Consider the following 15,181-nt stretch of genomic DNA (forward strand, 5'->3'; position numbering starts at 1 on the left):
ATCTCCTGTGAGAGATTCAAAATAAAAGCCACCGTATGTTTGGCTAGTTTGCTGCCTTAAGCTTAAGCAGCAGCATAAAATGTTGGATTAGCATTATCAATTCTTACATTCAGGTCTGACGGCTGTAGGAGAGTGAAAAGATTAGGCTGATATCAGTGAGATTAAAGATAAACAGTAACTCTTATTACATGTTTCCTGTGACTGTACCTTGTTTGTGAAGGTTATCTGAATCCAGCAAGGGAAAAGCAGATTACGCCATCAACAGAGCGCAGTTACGTTGAATGACTATTGCTCAAAAAATGTTGACCATAAATAGCATCAACATCTTGATGTTTACAATTTAAAATAGTTTACTTTATAAGCAAAAAAACAATAATCGAAAGTAAGAAATACCTTCACGCTAACTTTGTGTCTTTTGGAGATTGAAAGTTTGTTTCCTCTGCCTCCTTCCTGTTTGTTTCCCCCTCCGCTTTATCGCTAAGATCCATCGCTCTCATCCTCTCCGTCTCTCGCCCATCTCGTCCTTTCCTCGGGGGAGATGTTTCATGCTGTTTTCTCACCTCTGTTTAAAAGAGAGACAGGAACAACACCCTCTGCCCTAACCAACACACTCCAAATATCAAACAAGGCCAGTGGAGCGCGGCAGCTTGCCCTCTACATGCACTCTGTCTCTCTCGATCTTGATGTTATATCACAGGGATAAATCATAACCAGGGTCAGGCTTTATTACAGTATTCAATCTTTCCAAAATATAACATATTGTTAACAAAGCTGAAACAGAAAGCGATCAACAAAAAATGTGTTGAGCTGAGTGCAAAGTCCAACAATTGTCCATGCCTGCCTCTGCACCAGTATGCATTGATCAGATATCGGCATGTTCAGCCGCAGTAATTGGCCCTGCAGCTATGAAACACAATTACTCTCACATTTGACCCGCAAGTACATTACACACAGAATAGTCTGACTGGTTGTGTGTGTGTGTTTCAGCTCACAGATAAGACAGGCAGCCTGCTGGGGGGAACAAAGCCGGTTTAGAGAGCAACATGTTGGACTTTCAGGCTGATCTTCATGCTTCAGCTTTGACTTAAACAGTCAAAGCTAATTCGGAGCTAAACCTGCTCAGTCTGTTCTGATGATGCTAATGATAATATCCGTACTCAACTCTCAGCAGCCATGTTCTGTACAGATGCAAAACTATCAACACATTTTTCTTGTACAAATGAATTATTCTGTAAAACAAAATGTGTTAGAAGGTTTAGTTTTATACATGAAGATCGGCTCTTATTTCATGCAGGTTAACAACTGTATGTTCTTTGTAATTTCCCCCCCCAAAAAAATCTTTATTGTGACAATTATCACTATCTTATTTTTATTTTATTTTTTTTCATATTTATTGCAGCAACCATCATTTTTAAATCATTGATTTATCTGGTAATCAGTATCACACAGAAAAAACAGCAGAGCAAGAAAACATGAGGATGTGTGAACTATTTATCAATTATCAAAATAGTTTTCTGTTGTTTGACAAATTGATTAAATGACTAATTTCAGCTCCTCTCTAAACATGATTGTGATTGAATTTTTGTATCATGCTACCAGTCCTAAAACCTGGTTATTCAAACAATGATGCTGTAAAACTGCACAAATCTAGACAGAAACACCTCCTGTGGGAGCCATCTGTGTCTTATATAATATATTTGGTTTGACTTCATAGCATGAATTTCAAACGACTGACCCCTCAACAGGCCTCTTCTCGTGGTTAAGGTTGTCCAAACTGTCTGCTCTGTGCGTCTGGCCTGAACTGATCAGTCCGTCAGATAATGACTTGTATGTATGTCTGTGTGAGAGACCTCCAGCTCACCTGACCCAGGAGCTCAGTGGGTGGATCAATAATTAGCAAAGGCTAAAGCTGTGTTAACTGTCAGTCTCATTCTGTGTGAGTGTGTGTGTCTGTGTGTGAGCAACACAGGGAGGTGAAACAGCTGGCTACATGTCGCATTAGCCTGTGGTAATGACGGTAAAGAAACACCTCAATAAGCCATAAGCTAATTTGCATAACCTTCTGGCTGTTGGAATTACTGTGTGTGTGTGTGTGTGTGTTGTTACATGTTGCATTAGCCTGCATTAATTACAGTTTATCAAATCCTTAATAAACCATAGTGTGGAGCTACATGAGCCTGACCTTCTTGCTCCTGTGCGTGTGTGTGCATGTGTGTGTGTGTGTTTTCTCACAGTAAGGTGTGAATGTATGGACAGCTGCGTGGCCGTCACTCTCACCTCCTGCCCTCCTTCTGTGTTTCCTCTCTCTCTTTGTTCAGTGTCGTCTGAGCCCCCGATGACACACACTCTGTGTACACACACAAACAGCTTCCTCCTCACTTATGAGGCGGCAGATTGTTTGTTTGTGTGATGGCATGCAGACCCCATCTGCGAGCTAAAGGAGGAAAGACGAATATATTTTCACGTTCTTTAATAGATTTCCTTCCACACGTACAGTAGAAAATCTAAATTGTTGTTAAAAAGTTTACTCTACACACTGACACACCGTCACAGTAAGACTGGATTTCTATCTGCTCATTTTGGTCTCACATTGAGGTCAGGCAAATTATTTGTTATCACGCAGGGAAAACAATAGACAGGCTTTCTTTTTGAGTCTGTCTGTGTATACGGAGCTGGATGTGTGCATGGAGACATTGTCATATTAAAAATGGAAATTGTTACCTGAAAGCACAATGGTAGCATAAGAATGTCAAAAATATAAGTGTATTTTGTTGCTTTAACTTTTCAATTAAAATGAAGGTTTGGATCAAGCTATTAAAAATGTGGGTAGAGGTGTCTTTGTCTATTTGAATGTGTTTGTGGTTTCACCTGTCCGTCTGTTCGTATGAAATGATTTCAGGATCAGTTGATTATATTTTGTTAGTTAACCAGACATTATATAAGACAGATGTATTAGTACGCTACGATTTTAAAGAGTGTGCAGTACGACGCATGAAAACGCAGTAAAAGATTTACAGATGCTTCCTCTTACCTGGGAGTTAAGTGGAGTTTTCAGAAAAGCATCGTGTTGCAGGCTTACAAACACCCCTCTAATTTAATGCAAGGTTGATGACCCGAGTTTTCCCTCGATGTTAAATTCCCATTTGCCCTGACGGACTTCACTACATAAAACTTTTTGTCATTGCCCTTTTTAAAGTCCTTCACAAAGTACTGTCACAGTGGTGTCTCTCTCTTTTGACTTTGGACTATAAAATGTGACATTTATAGTCATAAAATACTAACAACCCGAGACACACTGTTGGCCTTTGCTAGCACACAATCTACTTGCGCTGATATCTGACAAGAGAAAGAAGTAGAAACTGAAAGGTATTCTAAGGACAGCAAAACTTAGTATTGCTGTATTGACACAAAATAGATTTCAGGTTACACTGAGAACTGATCTGAGTCCTGGTGACTTAGAAAGATTTAATCCTGGATTCTTAAAGAGCAGGTGGAGCGAATGAAATCGTTTTAGTGCTGGACTTCCAGCAGAGTGCTAACAGGTGTCACCCTCTGTGTGCAGGCTGCAGGTGAAGCTGTCTCTTTGTCTTCTGTGAGAGGAGCGACTCAGACACGACACTAACAGGTAAGCTTGGCTGGTGCTACACAGGTGAAGTAATTGTGAGTCTGTTCTGCTGGTTCTGTGCCTTGCTCAGGGGCACAGACTGAGGTGGATTTAACTTGGCTTTGGTGACCACAAAGCTGATAGAAATAATAAACAATAGCTGTAAGAATGAGATCGAACCTTAAATACACCTGAATGATCCTTTAAATTATCCAGGACTGACACTGCTTGTTGACTTGTACAGGAATTGGTTATTTCAATTTTCTTCTGGTATTTTAGCCTTAGTTGCTCGTACCCTCGTCTTAAAGTAAAGGTCAGTTGCTCCAGACAGTTTATGGCTTCGACAGTTGCAGCCCTTTTGTCAGAGGGTTTGCATGTAGCCGTTTTATGATGGCTTTCTTGTGAGTGGGCAGTTTCATCCAGTTCTATTTTCTTTAATGGAAATTTGCCCGGATGCTCTGTTACACAAGATCAACTTTAATTCCAAATATTTGCATAATCACTTGAGCAAAGTCCTGCAAATATGAGCCAATTAAAGGATATTTTTAGTCTCTTCTATATTTCATCCAACTTCCTTCAATATCTCCTGAGAAGATTAGATTATTGGTTGTTTGTTGTGGTTTTTAATTTCATATGCATCCATGAATATGTTGACCATATTAGGCTCTCACTCCCTGTTTCTACAAGCATGTGTTTGGGGATCTTTGCATTTATTTTATTTCAGCAAAATTCATGTATTGAACATGCTTGAGGCCAGTAAAAGCTGGAGACATCATTGAAAAAAAGAAAGAAAAAGCAAAATGTGTTGTTTTATCCTCAAACATGAGCCTGTCCTTGGCCACTTCCTGCAGCAGTGGTCATCTTTGGCTCTGGTTTGGTTGCCCTGCAGACACGCTGTTCATTAGATCATCTGTCACACTGAAGACGTCTCGGTGTTGTGGCTCACTGAGGGAAACCAGAGGGTTTCACGTTATGTAAGTCGACTGTAATGGGATTCTGCTTCTCCGGCCTGATGGCTCCCAGCATGCACTGCAGCCTCCATTATTTATGGGGTTTCCATGGTAACAGGGCTGGGCATGGACGGAGTCTGACAGCTGGTAGATCAGGGATGTGGACAGACCCCACCCCCATTCCCACCCTTGCACACCTGTGTTTGTGCATGTGTGTGTGTGTTTGGGGGTGGGGTTTTTACTGTGCTCATGAGAACAGAGGCTTGCCATGCATTTTTAATGTACTGCATCATTGTGTGTGTGCGAGCTCTGAATGCCTCTGTGTGTGTGTGTGTTGGTTGGGAGTATTGCCACATTGTGTTATTATGTGTAAGTGTCGGCCTAGAAAAGGAGGTGGGAGATAATATCCTCTCTCATGGTTAGTGTTTTCATGTAAATCTTGAGAATCTGTTTCTTTGTCAAATAAAAAACGGACACAGCCTTTGTGATGTCATTCGTTTGGTATGAGGCTCGAGTTCGAGTTCATTTGGACCGTCACCCTCTTGTTTCTCGATTTTCTAGAGTATAAGAAATCTCATATCAGCTCTACCCAGCTGTGTGTGTGTGTGTGTGTGTGTGTGTGTGTGTGTGTGTTGTTGTTTGTGTCTGTGTGTGCGTGCATCTGTGTATACTTCCTTTGAGACAGGTGTATCATCGCTTTCAAGTGTGTGTAATTTAAAACTGATGGATTGTGGGGGTGTGTTTCTGTCTTCAGGGCTGGGCTGAGATAACAACAGCCTTTCAAGAATCACATTACACAAAGACACACACACACACACACACACACACACACACACTCTCACACTTGTGGAAGACAGACACATCATACTGTAGACTGTTGTATATTGTACATGCAACACACACAAACACTAAACACTAGAAATGCATGAAGACCTTTGACTTATTTTTATAAATGAATAAGAGGTTTTATAAAAAAGATTATAATATTTAGAAAGTATTGTCTGCATGCTGAAAATAAAATATCAGCCATTTGTATTATTAATTAATCTAAGCATTGTTTTTTATGAACCTTTTATTGAACCAGGAAGTCCCTTAAGATGCTGTTCTCTTTTGAGGTTGACCTGAAGACAGCTCCCGAGTTTTACTACAAATAAAACACAACAGACAGGAAACAGACAGCTAGTCAACATTATGGTTTTGTTTGCTCTAACACGTAGTAAACAAAAGCTTCTCTGTTTCCACCAATGAATTAATCCAGAGAGTAAAGTAAGCAGACAGAGTATAGAGACTCTGACAGTTTGTCCAGTGAAAAATGGTTTTGTGTAAATTCCAGTGGACTCTTGTTGCTCCTCATTTTTCCTTTTATTCTTTGATCCCTTGCTTGCTTTGTATTCTCCTCTGGCCCCCATTTGCCCCCTTCCCTCTCCTCTTGTCAGTGTCTCTCTCGCCTCATACTTTTGAGTCTCTCTCTCCTGCTGTTCCACTTAGTCTCTGTTTTCCCCTTTTTGTCCTCTTTGTCTCGCTCTTCTTGCTCATTGTTGGACCCCTCAGACTGGACAGATTCCTCTTTTTATTCCTCATTTCATTCATTATTTTCTAATCCTTTTTTAAAAATTTCTTTATTCTTCTAGTGACACATTCACATAATAAATAGCTGTAAGCAAAAACTATCAAGACAGATTAAATGTAGTGAAGGGAGACGTGAAGAGGGAAAGACAAAGAATAGAAGCGTGAGAGAGAGAGAGAGAGAGAGAGAGAGAGAGAGAGAGAGAGAGAGAGAGAGAGAGAGAGAGAGAGAGAGAGAGAGAGAGAGAGAGAGAGAGAGAGAGAGAGAGAGAGAGAGAGAGAGAGAGAGAGAGAGAGAGAGAGAGTTCAGCTGCTATCAGAGTTTAAAGAGTTTAAATGTATTTAGAAATTTTATAAAAAGTAGAAACTGGAGAGAGGCTGTATTTTGAAGTGTAAGGTATTTTTGAATGAACAAACAAACTTCCCAAACAACTTTGCCGAGTCTGTACTGCTCCTCTTAGAAAATGCTTCCCATGTTACGTTCAAGACCCTCCAGAATGAATTGGAAATTTGATGATTACAAAACCACATGACCTTTTTAAACATTCACTTACTTAGAATTTAAATGTAATTAGTGGCTGAAAGTTACAGCTGACTTACATTATTTTTTAATTATACTTGTGTTACTGACCTGTTCAGGCTGACAGATAAAACATGACATCCCTGTGGTCGAAGCTGTATGTCTTATCTCTTTGCTCATCGTGTCCTGTACATGCGTAAGTTGTGTTTGCTGACAAGAAATCTCATCCTGCTGTCTTTTTTTTTTTTTAAAGATAGTTTTTTTGGCTTTTTGCCTTGTATTATAGGACAGCTGAAGAGAGACAGGAAATGTGGGGAGTAGAGAGTGAGGGATGACGTGCACCAAATGATCAGCAGGCTGGGAGTCAAACCTGCGAACAGTGCGTCGAGGACTGTAGTCTCTGTATAAGGGGCACCTGTCAGTAAGATCGCTCACTGTGTATCTTTGACATGTAAAATGTAAAATAAGGCTCTTAATCACCAGCTGAAAATATGGAAGCTCATAAGGGACATAGAGAGACTGCTGGCTGTGTGAACGAGTTTGCTCTGGGAAAAGGAAGCAAACAGAAGAGAGATGACATCTGACATCCAGTTGTAAAGGGAGATACAACCTCTGCCCTATATAAAATATATATATAACAGACACATGCACAGACACGCACACACACACACACGCACACACTACCATACACATGCGCATACACTCCTGCAGCCTTGTAATAAACAGACTATAAGAACCGTCTTCTGCTGGGCTGCAATCTATTGGACTGATTTATGTCCACTGCAGTGTCTGTCTGTGTCTGTCTGTGTGTGTGTGTGTGTGTGTGTGTGTGTGTGTGTGTGTGTGTGTGTGTGTGTGTGTGTGTGTGTGCGTGTGCGTGTGTATGCTGTGTACTGTAAAAGCATCCACCATGTTTATGACTTACATTATGCTTTTCTAACTGCTTTGTGTATGTGTGTGTATGTGTGTGTCTGTGGGTGTATGTGTGTGTATGTGTGTGTATGTGTGTTGATTTCAGTAATGGTATATAAAGAGTTCTGTGTGTATCCATGATGCTGACTGGACTTTGGATGGCTCTGAGCACGTGTGTTTGTGTGTGTATGTGTGTAAGTCTGCATTAAGCATATTAACGTCATTAGAGGGCTTAAGGGTTTGCAAAGCACCCTGGGATTGAATCAAGCCTTTCACGTGTTGGCAGGGCGTCTTCACTCTGTCTTCTTTAGCTTCTTTAGCTTCTCATCTTCACTTTTCTTCTTCTCTTCAACTCTTTTTCCTGCTTGCTCACTTTAAAAAAAAGAAATCCCATTCTTTCTCTCCTTATCTGAAGTTCCTCCTCTCTTTGAACTTGAGATGTCCTGAGCTGACCTGAATATCAGGACTGATCTTGGCACCTTTTAATGGACCAGTATCAGCTCAGATAAAGTCAAATCCGATCCTCTCTTCACTGAGCTCTCCTGTGTTTCATCCACCTCAGCCTGCTGGGTGACAAAGCTGTTCATCCTAAAGACCACCTCTAGTGTTAGCATTTAGCTTCATTGCAAGTACAGACCACGTCTTCTCTCGACTCAGGGCATCATGCCAATTACAGTCACATTCTCCCACTCAAACTTTCATTCATGAATATAAAAAGACTTTGATTGCTCTAACTGACACAAATACTTTACCAGAACATCCTTATCTTCATTTTTGGCCTGTCATGCACACATCGTTCCCTCTCCACCTCTGTCTTTGTCTCATTCACTAATATGTTCTTCTTTCTTCTGCTCATTTAAAATAAATGTTTCCTTCCCTCCCTCTCTTTCTCTGTCCTGGTACTTTCCAGCCCTTCTGCTTCCTGTAAAACCAATCAGGTCTATTTTGGACGGCCAATCAGTCACAGACAGTGAGTCAACGCTGACCAATGACAGCAGCTGATTCAGACCTTTATTATGATGTCAGACACACAGAGAGTCAGCGAGTCTTAGTTGATGAATCATTGAGGTCTTCTGTACTGCTCTTTCCTCCTTCGTTATTACAGCCTTTTACTACCCTCTGTTTTATCTTCATGCGAAGGAAAACATTCCTTAAAACTGGTGCAAAACATGAATAAGAAGTCAGTTTAAAGTTGTTTTGTGTTTGTGAAGTTGAATCTGTCAGTAATCAGTACTTTTCCTCATCTGTTCAAAAAGAGTTGGAGTTGTCAAGCTTGTTAAATGTGGAACAAAACCCCCAAAAATCTTCACATGACCAGCGATGGAAACTAAAGAAAACTATCTCTTTATCTCTGAAAGTATTCAGAGAGGCTTGTTAGTGTTTGAGGGCTCTGTCTAAATCCAGAGACAATCATGTCGTAAAAATATAAAATATTATTGGTCACCTTTCTTCATCCGGTCTCAGTCAGACATACAATCAATCACAGACGCTGACTCCTTTCTGAGTCTGACAGATCACACTTTTTATTTGCTTTATTGTCTTTACAGTTTATAGCTTTGAAGTTGGAAGTCCCCTAATCTCTATTTACAGAGTCTACATAGAAAAGTAGAAAATGATGGAAAGTTTAATATTTTTCTGATTAATAAAGAATGTTTTCATTTTTCAAGCAGCAGAGAAGCAAAGTGAAAGGTGTGTGTGTGTGTGTGTGTGTGTGAGAGACTGTCTAAAGGGCACGACAGAGCTGAAACATCAGGTCTCCCAGTTGGGGGTCTTAATGTCACCTTGTAATCCATGTCTGCATTGATTATGTATAGCTCTCTGCTCGAGTGTGTGTGTGTGTGTGTGTGTGTCTGTGTGTGTGTGTGTGTTGGCTCTTATTGGATTTTGGTTTGTATTGAATGTTGTGGCTTGTCCAGCAGGATGTCTCTCTAGAGTCCAAGTTGTTTGTGTTTATTTAGTAGTTGTATGTACTTGATCTTTAGACACACACACACACACACAAACACACACACACACACACACACACACACATACACACAGAGTGAGACTTCACACCCGTCACGATCTGGCCTTTGATGCTCTTACCCCGGAGGATTCCTTCCTTTTCGAGTGAACACACAGACACTCTGGGTCTTCGTCGTCTTTAGTATCTGAGCCAGGCTGAACTCCGAACTGTTACTAAACCGTGTGAGATATCTGTTACTGAAAATGACACTTTCCCCTAAAATAAGAAGAACCCGCTGACTATTAACATAATTTATCATTTAAAGTTTTTGGTCGGAAAAAAACAGAGAAAGAAACATCTAATGGTAGCTCTAGATTTAAGCTCCAGTCTTTAACCATCAACCTTTAATGTATGTTTATTCTTCCTGGTGACCTCAAAGAGCAATTTTAAACAAATTATTATTATTATTGTTGTTATTATTTATGGCTTCATATTTCATGCCCTTGCTTTAATCTGCTCTTCTTGTTTAACATTGCTGCTACATAACATAGAAAATGTGTTTTTGACATCAAAATGATTTATGCTCGTGAGAATGACCTTTTCTGCAGATATTATTTTCACTGAAGAAACTGTTCAAATCATGAGGATGTGATATTTGTTGGGGTTTGTTTTGTCATTTTTCCTTGTGTGCATAAACATACATTCTGCTTTTATTTGTTTATGCTGTTAGCTTTTCTGCATTAGGTCAGACTGTTTTATAATTTGACTTTGCACATTAAACCAGAGAAAGAAACGATCCGTTTCTGGACATTTGGAGTTAGACAGGAAGCGTGTCATTTCACAGAACTGTCTCTTTAGATGATTTCTGGTTTAGTACACAGAGAGGACGAGGGAGAGGAAACAGACACGAGCTGGATCCTGCTTCAGAGTTATGATGTATTTAATGAGACAGGCTGAATGGAGAGGCCAGCATGCGACTGCAATTTCTTCAGTGCAACAGAAATCTTTTGGCACTTAGCTGAAGCATAAAAAGTTTCCTGTTAATCATAAATAAATAAGGATGTTGCTGTGACGTAAAGTAGTGCCTCCGGAGTTTCAAATATGTCAGTCAAATATCAGTTAAATGTCTATCAGAGAATCTCAGGTTAACTTCTGAGTTTAGTAGTTTTGCTCACCTTCTGCTCGTATGTTTCTCTGTTGCTCTTATACAGTCAGAGTTGCAGAGTAGTGTAGTCTCTCTAAATGGACATAAACTGGGTTCAAATCTCTGAGGCGGGGAGGCTGGTTCAGTGTGACGGTGATGACAGTCTGGATCATAATCAGACCACTGAAGCCTGAGCTCTTCACATCACACGTCATGTCATTCAGTCCGTCAGCCTCCAAAGTTTAGCAGGAGGAGTGTCTCCTCTTTAAGTCGGGTTCTCTTTCCAGCCTGAATTCAGATGTTTCAGGATCACTGACACTGAATCCTCCCCCTCGCCTCAGATTTCATCCTTATTCCTGCTCAGAGGTCTTTCCCACTGCGCGTAATATACGCTCAGATGACTATACTAGGATTTGCTGCCCTGGTTGGTTTAAATCCTGTTTTTAGGGCAAAGCTCCAGGGTGGAAACGTCAGTCTGAACGTTCTTCACTTTGATCCAAACTGAAATACGTCTTGCATCTATTATCTATTGGCTGGACTGTCTTACGCTTCACACAATCACAAGCTAACGTTGCCTAGCAGCCTTAGCTAGCTAACCTCAGTAGCACAGATTGTTCCTTTTTGACATTATGTTGAGGAGGAGCGGTAAGAGCCAACAAACCTTTAGACAGTTTTTTTTCGTATGGAAAAATACTGGTGGTGATGGTAATGAAGAAGAAACTGAAAATATTTGCACACCACAGAGTCAACAACGCTCAGCCTCTGGTCCACGAAGTGCAGCTGTTGATCACCTCATCCTTGCTCAGCGAGGCACCCTGATTTTTATTTTATTATATCCTGCAGTTATCCTTTGTTGGTCTGTGTAAAGTGACGCAGCAAAAAAGTGCAGTCAACTACACAAGGAGCTCAGACACAAGGGTGAGTGATTATTCCAAACATCGATGATAGGGCCGGAATGAGAGCGATTCGAGGAGTGGGCGGAGAGATCGCCACAATGATCTCAGCAGGTAGTGAGCAAATTGATTATGTATGTTTATTTAACCAGCACAGATCCCCTGAACCACACACACACACACACACACACACACACACACAATGTGGCCTCGGTTGGCTATTAAAGACTGAGGCGGGGCTGGACAGATGGTTGTATGAGCAAGTTGTATCCGTGTGTGTGTGTGTGTGTGTGTGTGTGTGTGTGAGTAATAGAGAGGGGGGCTTCTGGGATGTCCTGCTTACAATAACCAGCATAATCAATATGCTGCACAGACAGAAGGACAGATCAACTTTTTTTTAGCTTATTTCGTTGTATTATTTTAGCTGAAACTGAAAACAATATACAGGGAAGTTTTTAAAATGTCAGGTTGTGAGAAATTGTAGTAAAAGTTAATTTGTGTTAGATAAAAATCCCATCTTAATCACATTATCTTGTCATTAGACTTTGGTCAAAATGCAATTAAATCAGAGAGCTATTGAGTTATGGCCCAGCTCTGGTTGTTTGTGCAGACTTGATTCTGTTAAGTCGTCCCAAATCAGATATTTATTTGTGTGTTTAGATTTGAATCAGGCTTCTTGGATCTGAACAGCTTCCCCTTCCCGGGGGGTTCTTCAGAGATTCAGTGGTTAAAGTCGGATGGAAAGTCAGAATAACACCCCCAAAAAGCCACCAGCAAACACCTGCCACACAGTTCTGAATCGTTGTACTTTTTTAAAATGTGAAAATAGGTCTTAATTGAATTTGTATTGGTCTTTAAGGTAAATAGAAACTTAACTTAGCTGAAACCTTTCCCACCAATGTTTGTGCGTTGATGCAGGTTTCTCAGACCCAGGAAAACCCGCTTATAGATGCTAATTGTCTCTTTTTCCACTGCCAGTCGAGTATGCTTCTAATTTCTGAATGCCGATTGTAGCCTTTCCCATTAAGCAAAAAAGCCGGGTGTTAGCGGGTTTTTTGTTTAGTGGGAAAAGGGCTCGACAGTAATTTTCATCATGGATTACTGTTTTTTTTCTTGATTAATCCACTCATGATTTGGTCAATAAAATTAGCTTACTGCAAAACTCTCACCAAACCAAATGTCGATGCCATTGAACGTGTTGTTAAGTCTGATAAAGAGTCCAAACATATTCAATGTACTAAAATATGAAACGGAGAGAGGCAGCAAAGAGGCAGGTAAGAATCTGGAATTGATTGTCAGATGGCTCGTTTCAACTCTAACTTGACCTCACTGACCTGCTGAGGTGAGAAAAATACAATGTTAGCCCTAAACCACGATACCTGAAGGATTGAAAAGTTGTCTAAGACCGATCTGCTTGTTCGACATAACCAGAGCTGCAGGGACAGACCCTGAAACACAAAGGATTATGGGTAACATGAGAGGGTTTTTGACATCTGAACAGATTATGTTCTGCAGTTGATGTCTCCTCGGGCAAGGCACCGATCACCTCCAACTGATGGACTAAAGTGTGTGTGTGTGTGTGTGTGTGTGTGTGTGCTGGTGTGGGTGTGTACGTGTCCCCTGCTAAGATACAGTCTGTTATTTTGTCACGCACTGTTCTCACCCTCTTCACCCTCTTTCTCTCTTTTCTTTGCTTTATTTTATCTCTCCTATTTTCTTACTTTCTTTACTTCTTGTTTACATTCAATCTCTCTCTCTCTCTCTCTCTCTCTCTCTCTCTCTCTCTCTCTCTCTCTCTCTCTCTGTCTCTCTCTCTCTCTCTCTTGCCCCATCCCAACCAGGCTTGTCACCTTCTTCGTTCATGCAGAAGATCACCACCATCCCCCTCTCCTCTCCTCCTCTCCTCTCTTTCTCTGCATCTCTCCTTTATTTTATGTTTGGCCACGTCCTCCTCTTCCAAATTACCATCTGTCCCTTTACCACACACACACACACACACACACACACACACACACTCACACACGTGTGCGCACATACACACATGCACGCAGAGGCACTGATTGCCACCTGACAAAAGACTCTAAAGGTTTGTGCAGAACAGTCTTAAAACACTCCCTGCTTCTCAGATGTGATTGATAATTCATGAAACTGCAGTGTGTGTGTGTGTGTGTGTGTGTGTGTAAAGGAGAGTTGCATATATGTTTTTATACATTTTTACTGGTAAAATTTTTACTGTTTTTTATTTTCAGTGTGTCTAAAGTTTGTTACAGGATACGGCTGGAGTTATTCTCTGTTGATTTTGGTCTTTTATGTTGACAATAACAACAACAATTGTGTGTCTCTCTGACCCTCTGTCTTATGCTCTCAGCCCACTGGTTCTCTTAAGAGGTAAATCTGTAAATTTATGTTGGGGACTATTTCCTGTGGTGGATTAATCTACATTTGGTGCTCTGCTGAGCATTTTGGTTAGCAGGAGGACTTACTGTGTGTGGGATGAATCAAAACAAAGACTAAAGTTTGTGTATTCATGTTGATAAAGGAACATGTCATGCAGTGTAGGAGTGTAGCTCACTGATTTGTTTTAAAGCCTTTATTGGACGACAATGGAGCTTTATCGCACAAAAGAAGAAGAAATGTCAGGCTCTGGTTTACATACAATACTTAATACTTAAACAATAGAAATATATATATATTTCTGGTAAAGCAAAGCAGTGATGAGATAAAGTAAATTATCAGAGTTAAGAATAAAGCTTAAAAATGCCATGAATACAGAAGAACAGTCTGGATGAACAGTGTATAAACCAGGGACTCTCCCGAGGTTGGAGCTTCAAAGACCTAAATTATAATGGGTGTGGTTGGGTCGTGTGTGTGTGTGTGTGTGTGTGTGTGTGTGTGTGTGCATTTGAACTTGAAACAGATTCTGTGTGCGTACAGTGGGATTTGCACATGTTTCCATATATACGACTATATTAATGCAGTCAAGTCAGCTGTAAAATATGTAAAAATGTACATTTGAAGTCTGGGCTGTGGGGTGTGTCTCATTACTGTGACGGCACAATGTGTGAGACGACCGCTGACAGACGAGACTCCTCATCACTTACATCCTTCTGTCTCTCTGGTCCTAACGAGTCAAACCTGCTCTGTGTGTCTAGTTTGTTTCTTTCTTTTCAATATTTTAAGAAGAATTCGATGCAGTCGAGTCCTCGTATCTTCTTTTGTTGTATTTTTGTCCCGCAGGCCGCAGTAACGTCTTCATCTCTCCTCTCATCTGTGTCTGTCTCTTTGTCTCTTCCTGTTTATGTCTTATTTATCTCCTGCCTCTCTCTCTCTGTCTCTCTCTCTGTGTCTCTCTCTAACACACACATACACACACAGCAGGAGCTCCAGGAGCAGGCAGGAGGCTCTGTGGCCTCTCCATGCCCAGAGACACAGAGCTCTCCTGGGCTACGACTGGGGCGGGTCCCCCCTGCTGCGTCTGCTAGCTCAGCTAAATGTTAAACAAGGATGGAGGCTGAGAGGGAACCAGCCTGGTTGGTGTGTATGTGTGTGCATCAGTTTGTGCGTGCGCGTGTGTGTGTGTGTGTGTGTGTGTGTGTGTGTGTGTGTGTGTGTGTGTGTGTCTGCCTGTCTCTGTGTGTGTGTGTGTT

General features: G+C 41.0%; 1 protein-coding gene across 2 annotated transcripts in view; it reads left to right on the forward strand.

The window, feature by feature from the left end:
• Window positions 1-15,181, forward strand: part of pak1 (p21 protein (Cdc42/Rac)-activated kinase 1) — a 49,024-nt gene that overhangs the window by 8,823 nt on the left and 25,020 nt on the right. For both annotated transcript variants that reach the window (XM_069668098.1, XM_069668099.1), the window contains exon 2: window positions 3,563-3,625. The gene's annotated coding sequence lies outside the window, so the exon portion shown is untranslated. The remainder of the gene's footprint in view (window positions 1-3,562; window positions 3,626-15,181) is intronic.

Source organism: Semicossyphus pulcher, unplaced genomic scaffold (genome assembly GCF_022749685.1).
Source record: "Semicossyphus pulcher isolate SPU_LCO1_2020_fin unplaced genomic scaffold, fSemPul1.0.p SCAF_19, whole genome shotgun sequence".
In the NCBI taxonomy this organism is placed as follows: Eukaryota; Metazoa; Chordata; class Actinopteri; order Labriformes; family Labridae; genus Semicossyphus; species Semicossyphus pulcher.